Source organism: Labrus bergylta, chromosome 11, assembly GCF_963930695.1.
Source record: "Labrus bergylta chromosome 11, fLabBer1.1, whole genome shotgun sequence".
Classification (NCBI taxonomy): domain Eukaryota; kingdom Metazoa; phylum Chordata; class Actinopteri; order Labriformes; family Labridae; genus Labrus; species Labrus bergylta.
Genome location: NC_089205.1, coordinates 23,090,919 through 23,111,236, shown reverse-complemented (window position 1 = coordinate 23,111,236; position 20,318 = coordinate 23,090,919).

Below are 20,318 nucleotides of genomic sequence, written 5' to 3'. Positions count from 1 at the left end.
GAAAGTTGAGAGGAGACAGCAAAGCCTGAGGATGTGATTTGTGTCCTTACTTGACCTCTGCAGGAGCTTTGATAAGACATCCCACAGGCATGGCACACACACACACACACACACACTCTGATCTGATTCTTTCTGTCTCTTTATGAGCACCACTGCTCCTCCCTGTGTGATGAATGCATCGCTGGAACTGATTAGACACATATGACTTTAGGTTCCAGGTTAGTTACATTCCACATCAGTCTTTGCTCTCTGCAGCCTTTGTACTGTCACACTGTCTTCCTTGAGGAGTCCTTGTTAGCCACCTCTGACATTATATTAGTCTCTTTCATCGCAGTACTACATATATATATCCCCGGGGGGGGGGAATCTTGGGAAATGGAGCTAGACAGAGCAGAGTCTGTGAGAAAGACTTTTTCTGAAGCCTAAAGTGTGTCAAAGCCGCCTGCCCCGTTCAGCTCAAGTGAGGTTCATTTAGGGATTCTCTGTTATACTCTCTGGTGATAGCAGGAGAGTTCAATGAAATTTCAGGGTATTTCAAGCATTCAGAATACATTGAAAGTCCATGTCTGATGCTTCATCGATTGAACTTGACAGCCTGGTTCTATCGATGACTAACTCAGCAATGCACGTAAACAATGAGAGCCCTTTTCCTAGCTCCACCACAGTTGCCTTTGTGTTGCTCAAAGCTGTTACTACATGCAATGGGAGAGGAGTCTATTTATGGTGGTTCACTCAGCCTGGCAAAGGCTCACTCTCAGCCATATTCCATGATTTATATAAAAAATGCCCCTCTCCACCCAGCTCTGGTTTGTGGTTAGCTGCGACTGGCACGCGACTCATGGTATTTCCTCCAGAATGATAGTAAGAGAGTGAGACACTGGCACTCGCAAGAATAAACACGGTCCTCTGGAAGGCACACAGGATGTAAACAGTGAAGTTACTATGGTAAAATACAAGAGGACAAAGAGGGAAAGAAGGAGGGAAAAGAAGGACAAAGTAAAACATCAACAGAAAGAAGAAAAGAAAGAGTAAGGTGAGGCAGGGTTATTTGTACAGCATCTTTTTAAACACAGAGGTAACAGCTTTACAGCACGGATGTATCAAAACAGAAGAGACTTGGAAAGCAGAAGCAAAAAAAAAAAATCAAAACCTAATTTTTTTTGTTAATGTCGTAGGATTTGTTGTAAATGTGTTGTAGGAAAAGTTTTGCTAATGGAAGAGGTTTCCTGTTGTTATTCACTGCAGAGAGCCCCCCTTTTAAAAGAGAGATGGAAAGAAGCTCAGTCTTTGACTTTCATGTAAACAATGATTTCTTAATTCACCATTCTTTTAACAAGAAATACAGTAAGTGAAAGGTAGGGTTACATTTTTTTTTGTATCATCAGCAAGTCTCGAAACACACGACTGAAAACTTCCACAGAGAATAAAAGCGTACAAAAATAGGATGCCGTGTGTGTTCTTTGCTGGCTCTTTGCTCATGGTACAGTACATTTTCTTGCTTTTGAACACTCGCACTAATTTGCATGGTAAAGTTCCAATTTAATACCAGTGGGCCCACAAAGATTTTCTGCTCTCTGTTGTAGAGTGAGCTGTCCCAGGAGGATTTCATGGCTGTAACTCTTCGTTGTGGTTTTCCTTACTTGGAGCGTTTCTTACTGACAAATGCTGAGTTGGCCACTTGGTTGGTTCCTGAGAATAAGACTTTTACTTTTAGTGTGTTGTTATCAAAATGCCCCTTTTTAGTTAGTTATACTGTAAGACACACATCATAGTATTAATAACTGGTTTGTTTTACGAGTTGTAAGTGGAAGTCATCAATGGCAGGGAATAGGAAAAATTGCTAATTCAACAGGTGGTGAATTTATTCACGGGTGTAATAGATTCTATGTCCGCTGGCTCTACTCGTGCATGTCATAAGGGGTTTCAGGCTTGTTTACGTTTTATCCAGGAACATAGCGGTTACCTGAGCCTCGGCCTGATAATCTGCATCCAGGGTACGCGTGGGCGAAAACCAAGTTTCAGCAGGACATTTGAAAACAACACCATCAACAAACACTCAGCGTGGCTGACAAACACTGATGGTTGATCCTAACAAAGCAGCGTGTGTGTTTGGGAAAAGTCTGGCACTGAGTTTCAGGTGGAGGCAGCCCGTCTCTGTTCAAACCACAGGATTCGTCCCCGTTCTGATGTCAGATTCATCTCCTGATAACAGAGTCAAGAGCAACATCATTGTCTGATTTTTCTTGTGTAGATGTCACGATGTTCACTCTCACAGAAGAACATCAGCACTGTGTTGCTTTTATTAAGAATACAATTTTACCCTTGGAGAAATACTACCACATTCCTGTGTTACAAGCAGCCAGCAGAAAGGTTCACAGCTAGAGTGTCTGCTTTTCCACTAACATCTTCATACACGCAAAGCTGACGTGAAAAAAAGCCTTTCAGTATACACCCAGTGGAGAACAAAGTAGAGGAAGTGGCAACCGAAACCCCCTTTTCTTTTTTCAAATGAATAACACAGATTCCTTTTTCATCTTACAAGCAACCAAAAGGGTTTGTTCTGTCTCAGCTTTGTTGTGGCGACTTCTCTCCAATTTTATTCCAAGTTATCAATTATTGAAGCTTAAATGTGCAGTCTGTAACCTCCCTTTTCTTCTTTCATCCCCACATTTATTTTCTCCACTTTCATTTTTGAAGGTTTTATATGCATAGAGGGGCTGTAAAGTTTTTTTTCATGTTTTGTTGCAGACATAAATACTGAAACAAATACTATTCTCAGCCACGTGGAATATGTTTTAAGACAAAATGTTCCAATGACTTTCAAAACAAATGCAGTTTAGAGTGTTAAATAGTCATGAGATCACTGGCTAAGTCTTTAACTTCACCCTTTATTACATTCTTTACAAGGACATGATTTCAATGTTAAACTGCTACTTTATAGATGTCTCTTCATACTTTAATGAATTTTTTCTCTGCTGCTACTTTTTTGTTGTTATATTACAGGTATCACCACTTGAGCACTTTTGCCATATTATCATATCTTGTGCTTTAAACTAACTCATTTGAATCAACCAAAAGTAGCTTTGACCTATGACTTTGTCAAAACAGGCATTTCCTATGTCTTGACTTGTTAATGTCCAGTATTTATATTTCTTGTGATTTTTTATAACGATATGGACCTATGGGTCTGAAATAAAGTATAAAGTAAACGACTGGAAGCATATCTCTGATCCCACAATGCATCTTTAAGCAGAAAGATAATATTCAGTGCTTATGTGTAAATGCAGGTGATTCATCTTGAGTGTTTATTATGTCTTAAAAGAAGAATGTGCAACATTTGAAATATAGCGATTATATCGATTATATCCTATGTAAATATCTCTCTAGGTCATGACTCCCTGCAGTGAATGGGGCGGCTGTGGCTCAGTTGGTAGAGTCATCACCTCTCAACCAGAAAAGTGAAGGTTCAATCCCCAGCTGAGCAATAAGTCCAATGTGTCCTTGGGCAAGACACTTAACTCTGCATTGCTCCCACTGCTTCAGTGGTGGTGTATGACTGGATTAGTATTGTACTTACTCTCTGACATGCATTGCTTTGGATAAAAGCATCTGCTAAGTGAATTATAACATTGAATGAGAAGCATGAGTCCCACCTGTTGTGTTGTTGTCAGAGCTGTGTTTACATCAGCTTAACATGGTGAGGAGTATGCAGTAATGGTGTAGGCTAACATGTTATTATGTTGGAGTGTTTTGAAACATCTGGCTAAGATTGTGCCAAGTGCAAACGTAGTTGTCTAAGTGGTGTTGTGTTTGGATCAATAATGTTGCGTAATAGGCGCTGGCCCTGGGCAGCACGGTCAGATCCATGAACAATTTGATGAACTATTTGTGCTGTGTTGCACATTTGGAGTATTTTTCTAGATTTGAATTCATTGTGATTAATCACGCTCCTCTTGCAACCATTGAATAACAATAATATTGAGATTCAAAAGTTAAAAAGCCACATCAAAAAGGGTCCCTCTGCTTCAACAGTCTAGACCTGGGAATGACCTAGAAACCCCTGCCCAGGGATCCAACAGTGTGGGTCAGGGAGCTCAGACAGTCAAAGACTGACTACAGTCATATTTCTTTCTTTGTATAAGGTGAAGTGCTGTGGTGTTTAATGTCAGTCTCCTTTAGGGGATAAATGATCCTGCTTCTACTCTAAGTCCCTTATTGCTCCTAATAATATTACGGAGTTAACAGTCCATTATTGGTCAAATGTGTGTTCTGATCTACTCAGTTATTGACTTAGAGAGTTCAGGGAGGAGCCCATGTCAATAAACTGGCCTGCACCATGCTGGCAGCACCATATGGAGAGGTCTGCTTGTAATTCGTGGGACAGGCCGGGGCATAGTGCCAGGGAATTAGAGAGGCGGGCGGCAGGAGACATTTTAATTTGTGCTGCCATGTGCAAAGGCATGCACCTCCAACCTGGGTCTGTTCCTGTGATTAGACTGGCCGGCGTATTCTGAGAAGAGGGGAGGAGCGGGAAAACATGGGGAAATAAAACAAGACCCAGGAAATGCTATTGATTATATCGCACATGAACTGTGTTATTATTATGATGTCAGCTTCATTTTTTTATCGAGAAAAATATTTTAAGTAATGCATCATCAGACACACATTTGATCCCTATTATTATTACACAGACAGAGAGAAGTAAAACACAATTTCTTAGACAGCTCGTAACTCTAACACGGCAGAAATCAGTGACACACCTCATTGAGAGATCCACTTATCAGTTGTGTCATACTGACAGCGGCTCAAATTACTCAAAGTTAAAGGTCCGCTTATAATTTAGAATCTACAGAGGGTCAGCAATTCTAATACTGATAAAACAGCTATTCCCTTCTTGATAGCGCCAAACAAAGTGAGAGACTAGCTGGTGAAGAAATTGGACAGAAGGCCTCTTTGGAACCAGATATTTCCTTCAGGAGAGTGGAGACTAAAACATACTTAAAAGGTGAGTCAATATTGGAAAAACACTTGTCAGGTGAACCAAATCTTCCAAAACAGTAATACATCTGTTTCTGCTAGATGGTTTACTATGCTACTGCTGGCTAACACATTTGTCATTATAGCCTAAGAGCATAAAAGGGTAAATGCTGAATGTGTTTGAGCTCTATGACACACCATAAATGACTAACTTCTTATTTTTGTTTTTATTATTTTATTGAAAGTGGTGACAGATTGTTAACAAATGGTTATGTAAAGCAAGTTGTTTGCGCAGGTCCTACAACAAAAATTATGTAACAATATTGAATGTGCTTGCAACAACTACTGGAAACTTCACTCACTAAAGAAATACATTCAGGGACAAAGGGATAAAAAAAACATTTGGTCTATTTATTGAAGAAAATAAAAATTAACAATTACATTTTTGACTTAGTTTCAACTTTATAAAGCATGCTTTTATGGTGTACTGACATTATAAATTCAATAATTTCATAATAATAATAATTCCCACTGAAAACTGTGAAGGATGTGTTCATGTTAACCATAAACGTAGATAATGTGTACCGTATACCAGGGTCAGGTGAGCCTGTTTAATGGTATTTTCTGATTTCCTTATAAAGCATTTGAAGGTTGAGTTTAATTGTCATGTAAAAGTGTCGCATTAAGCTCTGTGTCTCTCATTATCTCATCATGGTGTAATTCTGAGAATATATATTTGGTCCAGAGGGACGAGCTGCCGTCTCTTCTGGCTTAATGCAGGAAGGGAGCACATTTACATCACCACGGTGACAGATTCCCCTGAAAGAGGCAGAGCAGCACATTAACAGCCACTTAAGATCGAGAGCTTCAGTCTAAAAAGAGCCTTTCAGGATTTAAAGAAAGGAAACAGGCTCTCCCTACCAGAAAATCTAATTTAATCCTGACATTGTTGCAGGAAATGTTTGGTATTTTCCCTCAAAATCTCAAGTCAGACAGTTTCCCAAAAAGCTTAAGAATGTAAATTTGCCCTGAAAATAGAGACATGACGCCTTAGAGATAAATATGAAAGTAAAAGACACATAGACTTGAGCTGCCCAGTGAGGTCTGAGCCTTCTTTCATTTTGCACTGTGATTTATGATCAGTAAGCCTGTGTGGCAACAAAGAGCTGATTGAATTCACCCAGGGCCTGTCAGGTGTAGCGCTGTAAGCATTCCTCTGTTTCCTGGGATTATGGGATATAAACAGTGAGATACAGTAGGTCCAAACCCGGGGCAGTCTGGGTTAAGGGAACGACCCCGCTCTCATTAGTGAGTTGGGGAGAGGACAGGAGAGGATGGCAATTACCACTCTTGAGTCCCACGGGGGGGCCAGGGGAACTCTGAGGGGACTTGTTAGTTGAGTGTGATACTCTGTGTGTAAGGGGACACCTCCTCACGTGACACACTGCTTTCTGAATCTTGAAGATATCCACAGTTATAATTCACAAGTCATTAGAAGTGATTCAAATGTTTTAACAGTGACACATGAGTATTAGTCATGTGTGAGGGCAGTGACATTATGAAGTTATTAGTTTGTTGGTTTCAAACAATTGGACATAAACACGTGTTAAATGAAGTTTTAGCATTAAAAGACAAAGCCCATTACACTCCCTTACAACAGAGAACTTATATTGATGTCAGAAAAATAATTTTGGAAGACATGAACTGAATGGACTTTCAAACAGCTGAAATAGCAGAAATGTGATCACAGCAAAATAAGCTGTACTTTAACTTTAAGTTAAATCACTTCAACCTTTGAAAAACAGGACGCTGGAACAGTGAAGCTAATGTCTTGTTGAAACTGGATTAAAGCCACGCTGTAAGCCCTGCACTCGTGGCAGGGTCCTCATATGACCTAAAGCATACATTTCACAACACAGTATGGAGAGCATACACTTAATTGCCCTGTGATGTGATGTGCTTAGATGGCATTCATTCAGGATGGATTTTAGCATTTATATAATGCCTGCGGTAAGCCATGAAGACACAAGACATTTTAACCCTTCATTAGGAAACAAGCAGCCTGAGTGCTGCTCCTTCTTGCATTTCTTGGTGCCAAGCATGTTAAATTCCCCTTTCATTGTACTGATTTTTTACTCTCTTGGAAATTGGTCACATAAGTACGGACAAATTATTGAATTAGGTCAATTGCTGACAAACAAGGGGTGCGGTAGATTACCAATGGTTTTAAAACATTACAGTATATGGGGTAATGACACAAGCTATCCATGAGGTTTGAAAGAAGTCCAGAAAACCACCAGATCGTCCAACAACTAGTTTTGAATTTACAACCCACAGCTACGCCATAACCTTTGAAGAGACTGAGATAATACCAAGATTGTTCGAAGCTCATGTCTTATCTTACCTCAATATCTATTTTAACCGCTGCACTGTGGTTTTTAGACTGCTTATATTTTAACTTCTGTTTTTGCTGTTTTTATCAGAATCAGCGATCAGAATTTATTTATTATCTTCTCTGATTTTTAAAGCTTTTTTTTAATGTTTCTTTTCAACTTGTCACAGTGTTTGGATGTCTTGTCTGAAGCACTTTGAATTGCCTTGTAGCTGAAATGTGCTATAGAAATAAACTTGCCCAGACTTGCCTTGTTGTCCAAGACATTTTGCAACAGTTCAACAGAACAGAACTGATGAAGATAAAATAGAACTATTTCTTTCACTTTCAACACCTGGCTTACTTTCCTGTTTTAAAACCATTTGTTGATTGTGGTTAATACTGTATTAATGATGTCACCAAGCCTTTGAACTACGGCCTGATCTACAGATTTTAAACCATTGTCCATTTACGTATGGCTCACTGATATACAATGACACAAGGTGCAGCAGTCAAGAGAAATCTTTTATCCCGTTGTGCGTCACACTACAAACCTTTTTTTTTTCTCAGCATGTAGGACTGTAGATTTGTCTGAATTCAAATGTTTTAATAAATAAGAAATGGAAACATTTAATGATTAAGATAAAGACTAAGGAAGCAATGATAGTCATTTGGTTTCCAACACTATCCACTGTCCTCTTTAATAAAAACATAAAAGCCCCAAAAATATATTTAAAAAAGATAAATACCTAGTAGCAATTCAACAGACGATAATCTCAGACTCTAAATTCTCCAGTAACATTTAAATGATTTGCTTAAAGGACACATCAGAATAATATATACATTATGGTAAGGTATTTAAAATAATGAAACTGCCTCTTTAGAAAGTATATAATGTATTAGTCACTCTGAGACCCATGCAGACTCATACAGTGTGTGTGTAGATAATGTGGGTTGTGGGAGTGTCGCTAATGACTGCTTTCCCTTGAGCTTAATCAAAGATTTGTACATTTAATTGCTGTCAAGTCAGCGCTCACCACCTGCCACGTCTTGCCACACATGTGCTCAGCTCTCTCTCTGGGAGCGTTTCCATCTATCATCGTGCCTGAAGGCTGAGACAACACAGCCTGCCGGGCAGCCTGCACTGAGCCGTCCAGCCGGGCTCAGCCAGGCCTGCACAGCATGGACCCGGAGAGGCTGCTCAGCACGTCGGGCGTTCTGTCAGCACCTGGGCCTTAAACCGTCAGACCATTCCTCATTTTATCAAAAGCAGACCAGCCTAAAACTGACACTGAATAAAGCCCGTGAGATGTATGTTTTTGTTTTGTTCTCTCACAGTGATATTCACACGGCCGTCCACAGCCTGGTCCTGACATGAGATACATATCAAAGCAGTGCAGTTCTGTGAAACGCCGCCAACCGCGCTCCTCTGTAGGCCTCACCCTGACTCTCACACTCGCCGGTATCGCCCTGTGTGAAAACTGGTGGTCTGCTTTGTCCCTCAGCGCAGCGCAGGATGGAATGTATGCCTGATCTGTTATCAGTCCCAGCTTGTTTTCCCAGCTGATGCCCAAAGGCCCAGTGTAACGAAGCCACGCTGTAGCCACACCGTAGCACGAGCTGTGTGAACCTTTGTCTGAGCACAAGCATTTAATACATTCGGATTTTCAGCGCCACTACAATACCCTGTACATGACAGGCATCATTTGACCCCAAAGGCCTTAGTCTCCAGTGAGTGACACATAAATGTGATCAAATGCATAATAGATTAAAAAAACAACAACCACAAAGTATCATGATCCAAATCATTATCACCACAAGTACATGTGGATTTACAAAATACTTAGCTTTGAGTAGAAACGTCTGTGGCACTGAAAACAATTTAAAGGTCCCATATTATGCTTTTTCTGGTTTTATATGCTCTTTAGTGTGTTTTCCAAGTGTCCTGTGCATGTTTAGGCACATCTATGAGCAAAAATTCAAAGTCCGGCGGAAACGCGGCTTCTCCTACGTCCTCCTGTTAGCTGTAGCATTAGCCGCATGTAACGCTCGGTTCTAGCCCCCCTCGATAAAAATTTGTCAGTGTGAGATCACTGATCTAAGCCCATTGGCTCGTTGTGGCGAGCCCTGCAGCTCATGTTGAAATTTCTGAGACGCGTGCTGAGCAACTGACCGATAACGACAGAGCGGATCGGCAGACCAATCAGAGCAGACTTGGGCCACGTGGGGTCTAACAGTGTGGGCTCAACAGAGTGTAGCTGACGGACTCAGAGCGGAGGGGGAGCAAGGAGGAGCAGTACATGAAAACAGACACTTTTTTCAGACTTTAGCTATTGTGAACGTACAAAAGTAGGTACATGGATTAAATATACGAACCCCAAAAAGGGCATAATATGGGAACTTTAAAAAATGACTTCTATTAAATGGAAAGGGTAAGTGGACCTGGACTTGTTTTGCACTTTCGCAGTCTTCTGACCACTCAAAAGGCTTTACAGTAACATGTCACATTCAGCCATGCACACCCACATTCATACACTGAGGGCAGAGGGTGTTATGTAACGTGCCCAATAGTACTATTCCATTAACGTGCAGCTGACTGTCCAGTGGGAGCAATTTGGGGTTCAGTGTATTGTCCAAGGACACTTTGACACTGGTGACTGCCAGAGCTAGGGATCCCTACAACTGAGTGATGATTGACAACTGAGTCACAGTTGCCCCTCATACTACTTATACTACAACTGACATCATGGCGGTTTTAACTACCCCTCTCCAGTCAGACAATGTAAAATACTTACAGAGTTTGTATCAGGGCAGTTTCACACATAACCAGGCTCTCACACAGGTTCACATACAGTCTAGTGGTGGCTCAGGTGTTACAGTTAATCTAATGTTTTACTCATCCTTCAGAGTTTGCTAATTATCCCACACACAGCTCCAGGCTAGACAGAAGAAAACAGGCCTGTCCGGTACGCTGGGACTCACTTTGACTACCTGCTGGCAAGTCTGGACAAGGTGTCCTGTAGCCTGGCGTCTCCTGAGGCCAGAGCGCTGCATGTAAGGCGTGATCTAGACCTGCTCCCATGGGTGCCCAAGCCAGGGAGCAGGTGGAAGACTACAGCTGCCTGTATGACTCCCAGAGCTAATCATTGGATCGACCTCACACTGTATCTGCAGGAGGGTGTTCTTGCTTCAGTAGTGGCCCCTCACACAGGTTAATAATGACTTCACTTTCCTTCACTGATGGTTAAAATATTTCATTAATTCTGTCAGAAGAAATTGAAGATAGGCCAGTGACTTTCTTATGAAAAAAAGATTAGGTCAACGATGTACTAAAGATGTTTGGGACTATTTAACACATTCTCTTGTATTTAATAACTGACTGCTGCATTTGTGTGTTTTTATCTTTAAACCGTTTTAAACTTTGTTGTTTGTATTGCATGCTCTTGTATGTACATTGTTTGACATCCTCATTTTCTCACTTGTTGAGCGTTATATAATCAGTAACACCACTCACACTACTGTGCACTCAATTAATGTGTGGAACCTGATTGAACAAACTTTAAATAATTCTTCAATTACAGTAGTTTGTTTGCTATATGGGTATTGACTGAACTTTCAAAAGATCTCCTTTCACTCATCTTTAAAGATAAACCAATCCTCTGAATTCAGGTTTATATATACATTAGACAGATATGACCATGGTGTTAAATTCATTTTTGCATTGTGCAAGAAAGCAAGAAAAGTTAGCTGAAAGCTGTAACTTTTAAAGACTTGGTTGTAAAGTATAAAAAAACTTTTCCTACGTATCCAAACTAAAATATCGTGAACTGAAAGGGAAAAGCAGAAAACAGCAGCACAGATTACAACATGATAGTCATCGATACTGTGTGAAAAATTCCGTTTGACTTTGTGAATAATATTCCCTGCTGTTGCCCTGCAGCCTGCTGAGCTGAAACCAGCCACACAGACTGAGAGAAAAATCTCTCCCCAGTCCCCTCCGGACTGAAGCAGCTTAAAGCAGAAGCTTTAACTGGGATTCACCTGCTCAGGAGCAGTTTAATTATTACAGAAAGCTGAGGCAGCAAATTCAAGAATGCTCACTGATTTGTATGACTGCACACCTGTTGTTATTTCTTATTGCATAACGCAGAATACTCCTGCTCCTGGTTGGTTTGACTCACTGTTTCTTCATCACCGAGCTGTAATCTGGAGAAAATGAACCAGACGACCCAGTTTGAGGACTGGACCTGCAGAAAGGAGGCTGGACCATATGGCCTCTCTTCAGTTCACAATCTCTCTCATATCGTGACAGCAGATGCAATCTGAGTGGTTTGTTTCGCTGACTCACATGTTTGGACCACCCACATATGAGAGAGCCAAGCTAAAAATCACACACTGTTTCCACGACAACCATAATTTATACCTACAAAACAACTTTTTCTTTCATCTCGCACAAAAAAAAAAATGCAATTACATTATAGCTTCTGGACTCAAAATGTCCTACATAGCGCATTTCTGCATCGTTTAAGCACATGTGGTATAACATAGAGCTTAAGTCTTTGCCAGGAATAGACTTTACAGGTAAACTTCAATCCAACCAAAACACGAACTGTAAGACCCTAAAACTTTGAAAACAGATCTGTCTGATAAACTGGCATGCTGGCTTTGAGGATGTTAACCCCAAGTCAAAGGCAAAAAGAGTACAAATGACCATAAATCATCTGAAAGACGAGTGGAAAAGTGTTTTGTTCAAGCCTGATCTTCCATTCTTGAATTTTATCTTACTTCCTACGGTGATTTCCTATTCCAGGTCAAACGCAGCTTCCTACTTCTCCATCAATGTGGAGTATTTCATATGCCGGAGCCAAGATATCACTTAAGAGAAAGTCAAGACCTTTTAGTGTATGAATGGGAGGAAATGGCTGGAGAGTTTACCCACCATGCCAGTCATTTGATAATAATACTCTTTCTTCTCTCCTGTATTCAATAGCACAGCTTGTTTTCTCTGCAGTGATTTGATTTGAAACTGACCGTTTGAAAACTTTCTGTGGAAAGTTTTCAGATCTCTCTCCATCCCCCTTCTCAGTGAAAACAGGGCCTGATCTGGCCCCGTATCGGCCCCCAGCTTGTTGGGACAGCTGCTCAGATGATCTGGGCTCTCTGCAGGTTTCATGATTCATTTTCTGAGTCAACACCACCGACTTGAGCTTCAACTTTAATGCAGTCCTGATTCACGGGCGGAATACTGAAAGATTACTCAATTTGATGTGTACAGTATAAATACTGTGTGTGAATGCCACACTGCTGCTGTTTCCTCCTTTCTGATTTTGCAAAGCTTGGGTTGAAGACGTTCCTCTCTTTTTTTTTCTTTATCTTGCCCACTGGGCCTTTCTTTTTGCTTCTTTGTTGTCATGAGATTTGTTTTAAGAGTTAGTGATATAATAAAGAATATTCTGCATTGCTTGCAGGATGACTATTAGTTTTCTTGTGACAAAAAGATCAGCTGAATCAGTGCTACAGCTGACAGTCGTCCATGTGAGCTCTATTACATCCAAACAGGCTATTTAGGAGGGATGATTTTTTTTGTTGCTCTAGCTTCTCCCTGGAAGATTTTTATTTTATGATGTTTTTCCTTTGGCTCACTAAAGTCTCATTTTGTTTAGATTGAATGCCGATTAGGCATCATCTCTGACTCTAGGCCTTCTCACTTCCACAGTTTGCTTTGATCAGTAAGGAGTGCTACAAACTTGAAACTTGAAAAGTGTTCAGAATTTCAGCTCCTTCAACAGGTTGATAAACAACTTCTATTTCCTAATAATGTAGGTTTAGCTATTTTGAAGGCCTTTCTTCAGTGATAATCATGTGCACACTTTAGAAACGTATTTTGACAAACATGTTTGAAATTGAGCCCTGATGGTTTAACTGGTGCATTACAGAAATGTTCTGAATGTGCGCTGTCCCTGTAACTTTAAACTGTATGCACTCGTTCTCTTCATCAAACTCCAGAGTGTCCAATGATGCAGAGATTGTCTTTTAAAAAGAACAAATCAGGGTTTTACCTTTTGGTTAGGAGCTCTTCACTGAATCGTGTCATAAAGTTCTTCCTCCAGATCTCTGTAATATAGTGCAGGACTCATCTGATCCTTTATTAACAGAGACACATAGCTAAATATTTCCACCAATTTGCAATGACGTAAAAATATATATATTTATACTAAAGCTATTTTTAACATGATCCTGTTGTATTTTTGACCCAACATATTATATAACTACAAAGAATGTGTGTAGTGACTTGGAAAATTGCACTAGTACTTATGTGAGAGGGCATACTCCTATTTTTCTCTGTAGGGAATTACCAGAAAAGCTCCCAGTCACACCCATACGATGAGGGAACGGGTGAAGGTTTACACTGTGGCTGAACTGGCTCACTCTGGTTACTTCTCCTCACCCTGGACTGAATTAGCCGTCCGTCTTTCAGCCGGTACCTCCCTTACCAGTCTGGAATGGAGAGTGTGTGGGCGGGGACGGATTAATGGTGTCAGGCCAGCAGTTTTGTCCGAGCCACTCCCAGTCTGCGTAGAAAGCCACTAATCACTGATCTACCTCTGCAGACTACTCAGAGTTCCCTACTAATGCTAAATATTATTGTTGTGAGTTGTAGGTCTAGTGACTCACACTTTCCATTGACTTCTTACTCATTCAGCCGCTACAATGGGAGGAGTGGCTTTACGCTGCCACAGTGATACACACATTCCCACACACATCTCCATACCAGCTGTACAACTGTAGTTCATACCAACATAATCCAACTGATCCCCACTCAAAAGCAGCCCAAGTCTTTTAAAAACTCTAAGCACATTTCTGTCTCTGTCACTTACAATGGCTTCAACATGTAACAAATCATTTGCCAACTTGTTTACAAGCTTGATAATAAGAACATCCATTGGGAAGTGAAGAAAATACAAAACATAAAGTGCAGCTAATGGAGGAAAAATCCCATTTTTCACAGCCCTAATGTTCTATGATTATAAACACACTTACACATGTATGTTACACAAATATATGATCAAAAACACTGTAAAAGGTGGATTTTTCATAATATGCCCCCTTTAAAATACAACTACACTAAAAGCCATAGATTGGAATACATGGACGTAGTCTCAGTGACATCAACCATTGGTTGGTTAGCTATTCATATGAAATCCAGACCAGGCTGTAAACATGTTTATTTCTGCTCTAAAGATTGTCTTTTTGACTGGGGGTGTGCATGTGATTTCCGGGGCGTTTTCCAACCTGCCTCAAGTGGAAATTTGAGGAACTGCAGTTTTTTTGCAGCTTAATTTTTCAACACCAGTAGGTTGCTGCTTGCTATAGACAAAGTTATTATTTATATAATTTTTTTGGCCTTTACAATGTTGTATTAAGCTTTGGCAAACACTTCTCAACACATATCAATAAACCCATTAAGAATTGATTTACTGATAATGAAAATAACCCTTAGTTGCAGTCCTACCTCCCTGAGAGGAAATTATTCTACATGTAACAATAGAAGAATATGTAAATGTTGCACAACCCCTGCGTAATATGTTTAAAACACAAAAAAAAAAAAAAAAAGACTTGATCACATAACAAACACAACAGGAGAACAAACAGCATTCAATGTTTTTGTGTCAGAGCCTTAAAGTGTGTCTTTCAGGACCCTCAGCCGTCACTATATTGTGATTGATGTTGATTCTCAAAAACTCAGACTCCATCTTTAAGCTGTTACTTTCTCTGCTGTTAAAGTTAAATTCTACTTAGTGCTTGTGTGTTTTGAGTGTGCTGTGATGTAGTCCTGATAGACAGTCACTGGGGAAGCTGTGTGTGTGTGTGTGTGTGTGTGTGTGTGTGTGTGTGTGTGTGTGGGTGTGTGTGTGTTTGTGTGTGTTTTAGTGCACACTATGGGGAGTCAGCATACAGGCCCACTTCACGTGGTTCGGAAGGTGAAGGGCTATTAGGGGAAAGGTGAGTATGGGACTGCTGCTCTGGGTTACTCAGTAACTGGGTCTCTCTCTCTCCTTCCCCTCCAAGGCCTCTCGTGCTGTTCCTGCACAACCACCCCCACACCTAACACCCCACACACCACTTTTTAGTGTATGTTCTCACCTCTTGCCTTGTGTTCTTTCTGTAAAATTGATAAAAAAAATACATTCATTTTCATTTTGTAAACCTGATAATTAGTCATAAATATCCATAATATGAAGATGTCTGGAAGTGTCATAAAAGATAATAAAGGTACCCTCATAACAACAAAAACAGGAGACGACAGCATCTGCATCTAGTTGAACAGAATGTGAAAACAGGTCAGAGCAGGAAAAATTCTCCAAATATTCAAACTAAATATTTGCAGATAAGAAAAATGTGGAATTTCAGAAAGACCAAGTTAAAGGTAAAATGAAAAACATGGTTCTGTTCGGCCAGATCAAGAGAAACAATACATCTGAATGATGACATAAAGACGGTGATTCACGGGAATTGTGGTCTCAACCTGCTGATCTGAGTCTAACTGCTATACAGTATATGAACATTTTGTAGAATTATGTCCCCACTTTAAACTCCCTGCACTGATGGAGCAAAGAACCAGAGCGGACGTTGCCCTCTTCGACTGGATCACAGCATTGCATCACGTCCATCCAGGCATCAAAACCCAGCCGTGAGTGATGCAGCTCCAGCCTGTGCTCAGAGCCGTGTTTGTTTACTGTCCCTAAGCGGGGACACATCAAAGTGGAATGACTGGGTCAGCGGCCGTGACCCCTACGACAAGAACTGTCCATATAGTCAGAACCTTTCTTCCTATCCTGTACACACACACACACACACACACACACACACACACACACACAGCTCGGCCCTATTCTTTTGCTCTAGAATTGGAGTCACGAGACTGTGCTTTGAAGAAGAGCGGAGCATGGACACTTTCAGACCAATCAGAGCAGAGACAGTGCTTTCTGTGTGAGTAATGATTGACAGCATGTTGCATTAGTCATAGAGGCATTAGTCATGCTCAATTTATTACATGTTCTTGTTCTCTCTTCTGGTGGTGTGAAAAGGTCTGTCTGTCTCTCAGGTTCAGGGATTTGGTCGTGTTCTGATGGAAAATGTTCTTTTCAAACTTTTTGCAAAAATTGCATCAAAACATTCTTGATTTTTATTTTTGTATGTTTTTATGAATTATTATAATGAATTAAGAATACAGAATTTACAGCTTCATTAAAGATATATCTTTGAATAAAACTAAGTCTAAATTATTCGTCATCGTATTTATAGCTGTTAAAATGATATCATGAGCACGGGTGACGACGATCCAACACATTTGGTCAGTAGTGAAGCAATTCGGAAATCCCTGACATGCTTGTGTTTGGCTCAGGAATCCGGACAAAGTGTTCATACTAGCACAAGCAAACATGTTTCTGCTGGGAGGAAAAGCTTACACAATGAAGTATCAGAGCCACACGCAGTACTGTACAAGGATTCTAGGGCACCATCAGGAGGTCCAGCCTTCTCCAACAGCGCAAGGGCAAGGTAGCTCCATCATTGGCTAATCTTTGGCTGGAGAGAACCAGTCAACTCTGTGCTCTCCTCTCATCCCACAACTATCCAAACACTGTGCTGTTAGCCTCTCTGATATGCTTTGTTTATCAGGCCACCTGGACATGCATCTGGTCAGCCAGGGAGTATGCCTGTCAAAAGCAGGGCCAGATGGACTTGCATTAATAACTGTGTCTAATGTGTCAAAATCACGAGCTGCAAATGCTGACTGTAAGGCAGTTTTTTTTTTTTTTTTTTTTTTTTCTGAAGGCCTGTGATTGTGGTGAGTGCACAGAATGAAACGTTGAGGAGGGCGATGGGAACGGCACAGATTCAGAAAAGAAATTAATTACTGTGCACTTGTGTTTCAGGTCAGTACTTAACAGTGCCCCCCTTTCTTTGCTAATAGACAAATTACATAATAGCCCCCAAAGAGCGAGAGAGAGAGAGCGAGAGAGAGAGAGAGAGAGCGAGAGAGCGAGAGAGCGAGAGAGGTTTGACATAAAGTAACCTCTTCTAATAATGAAAGCAATGTGGAGAAATAATTATGAGTAGCATTGATATGAAGCAGGGGATACTCTATACTCATTGTAAGACAGATGGCCATGCCTTGTACACAACGCATGGAGAGCATGTTACATAAGTAATGTCTTTATTGTAATTGGCATTATTAGAAATGTCTCGGGTTAGGAGGCGACTGTCTCCATTCAAACCAAGAATACAGCTGACGTGATTACATCTAGAAACAAAATCTTCTCTATGTATTGACAAATAACAAATAGATTTCCTGGGAGTAAGCAATGTTTGTGTCCAGTGTTTAACAAGGTGACAGGAAATTATGCTATAGTCAGTAATCTCCAGGAGTAGCAGTCTGTGAACATTAACACCGTTCACTTTACAGTGTCCTTTCTCTGTACTTTAGTGGCACAAAGTCCAGTTTTACACTGATTTAAAAAAAATAAGTAAATAAAAATTAAAAAAAACGTCCTACCGGAAAGAAAATTATCTGTTTTTGAAGATTACAGCTGAAAGGAAGAAGAATGCATTTTACCTGAATCGTAAGGTCACTGCACAAACCAGCAGGTTTAAAAAGGTTTAAAAAGCTTTCTTTTCTAAGCTCAGTTTGTTCCAATTCCTCCATAGCCTGCGGTTTATCCTTTTAGTCCTACTGGGGCACTTTTGACTTAATTGACCTATTTTCTCAAACAAATGTAATATTGCATTCACTATAATCAATGTTAAATCAGAATGCAAGGTCATACTCCATCAGAACTGGGCGGTGAGTGGGGGTCAGAGTGAACTGTCAGTATCTTGACTTACAGTATCTTGTTATTAAAAATGAAATGTTTGGAGGAGATAATATCAAACAGTTAAAGTGGGGTCTTTACAGAAATTTAAGACAAACTATATTGGCAATATGTTGGCAGCTTTCATTCTGTATCTAAGCACTGTTCTAGGTGTATGCACGAGACAGTTATATATGTCATTGGTTAATGGCCATTATATTACTAATAGTGAAACACATCACTACGTCAAATGATAAATGAAGCGTTCGAGATGTACAGTACATTTCAAATAATGGGGAAAAAAGTCTCTTAACCATTAGTTCTGATATTTTCCTCATTAAACTATAAGACTTTTCCTCTATAAGATGTCATCAAATCTCGTCTTAAATTCAAACCATCTGAACAGCGTCACAACGTTTCGACACAAACCCTTCTTTCATCACGTTCAACAAGTCAACCAAATTCTACTCCGCGGAGCTGGTGACTCATTTTCAAGCAACACACAAGGTTTTTTTAAGGGTTTATTTTGGGACTTTTTTTTCCCCTTTATTTAGAGATAAGACAGTGGAGTCAGAAATCAGGGAGTGAGAGAGTGGGGACATGTGGGAAAGGAGCCACAGGTCTGATTCGAACCCGGTCAGCCCGCTAAGAGGACCATTGCCTCTGAATATGGGGTGCTCGCATTAAACCACCAGGCCACTGGTGCCCCTACACATGGCATGTCTAAGCATCCACTTGGAGCAACATCTTACAGGTCAGTGAGCCTGTAGTCGGATGTGGGATTTTTATCAGTGGCTGTGCTTTTATTTTTTATCACTTTTCTTTCACTGTTTCCTGAAGACTAATTTTGTCAGCTCTGGATTGATGTTATTCAGCCCTCACTAAAGAGAAACTCAATTGCTGGTCCTATCCTTTAACCTAGATTCCGGCTGTTGTCATGCTTCAGCAGGCACAAGCTTGGTGACCGTTGTCCTATGGAGCGGAAGATGAGCTGAATGTTTGCCACCCTGTCCACATCTACCTGCCTCTAAGTGGTGACTCCATCACCTCTTACATTTGCTAACTCATTAATACAGCGAGCAGGGGGGAAAAAGCTCTCGCATGCTGAAATGATGTGCAGCAGAGAAAACCACGGTCTGCAGTGTGTGTTGTTTCATATGAACAATATATTGCTATTTAATAATCCTGCTTTTGCTTTCTGCCAAAGAGTGCTGAGTAAAAACACTCCAGAATCCAGCTTGTATCCGACCAAGCCAAGCAGAATTGGACGACAGAGCTGGTCTATTTAAAGGACTTGAGAGAGCGTCCAGATGCTGGATTTGTGGTATTCCATTTATTCCCAGTACTCAATGTCCCAGCCAATGATATCTGAGTAACATCCGGTGAGCTGGGGAAATCCTGGGACTCAGTGCTGGCAGTGCTGCCAAGATCAGGCCCACTGCCATGAACCTTGATGTCAGATAGCAGAAATGAAAAGCTGCCTCTCAGGCCACAGACCATAACAACCGAGCCGATCAATACTCACTTATCTTAACGGCTTCACAGGCGCCTCACTACGGACTCTATGGGCCTGTGGGTGTCAGGACTTCAATGATATGATATCACATGCCAACAATGTCACAACTCTCCAATTTTATGGAGCTTGGTGACCACAAAATCGGAACCAAATGTACTGAATGTATTTAAAAAGATAACGCAGCAATGGGATTCTTTGCCGAACATCTTTGTAGGGTTTGGATGCTCAGAGCAATTTATTAAAGTTTCACTTTTAAGATTTAGATTAATAAAAGCTTAAGATGTTATATTTACATTGTATGTACACCTTTCATTTAATGGAGAATCACAATAACCAATGCTTTTATTCAAGTAGCCACAGCATTATCATTGAAACTTTTCATAAACTATGACATCACTTTGAAGACGAGAGGCACATGAAAAAAAACATTCATAAAATGATGGAGGTTTAAATTGTTCTGAAGGTGAAATTATTCTCCACACAGTAAGTGACTCATCTAAAGGTAGGATTGTTGGTAAATGACTAAATCCAGAATCATAATAGTTTTTTTTTTAAACTTCTTAGTCAGCAGGGTAGTTTTTTTTTTAAAGCAAAAGAAGAT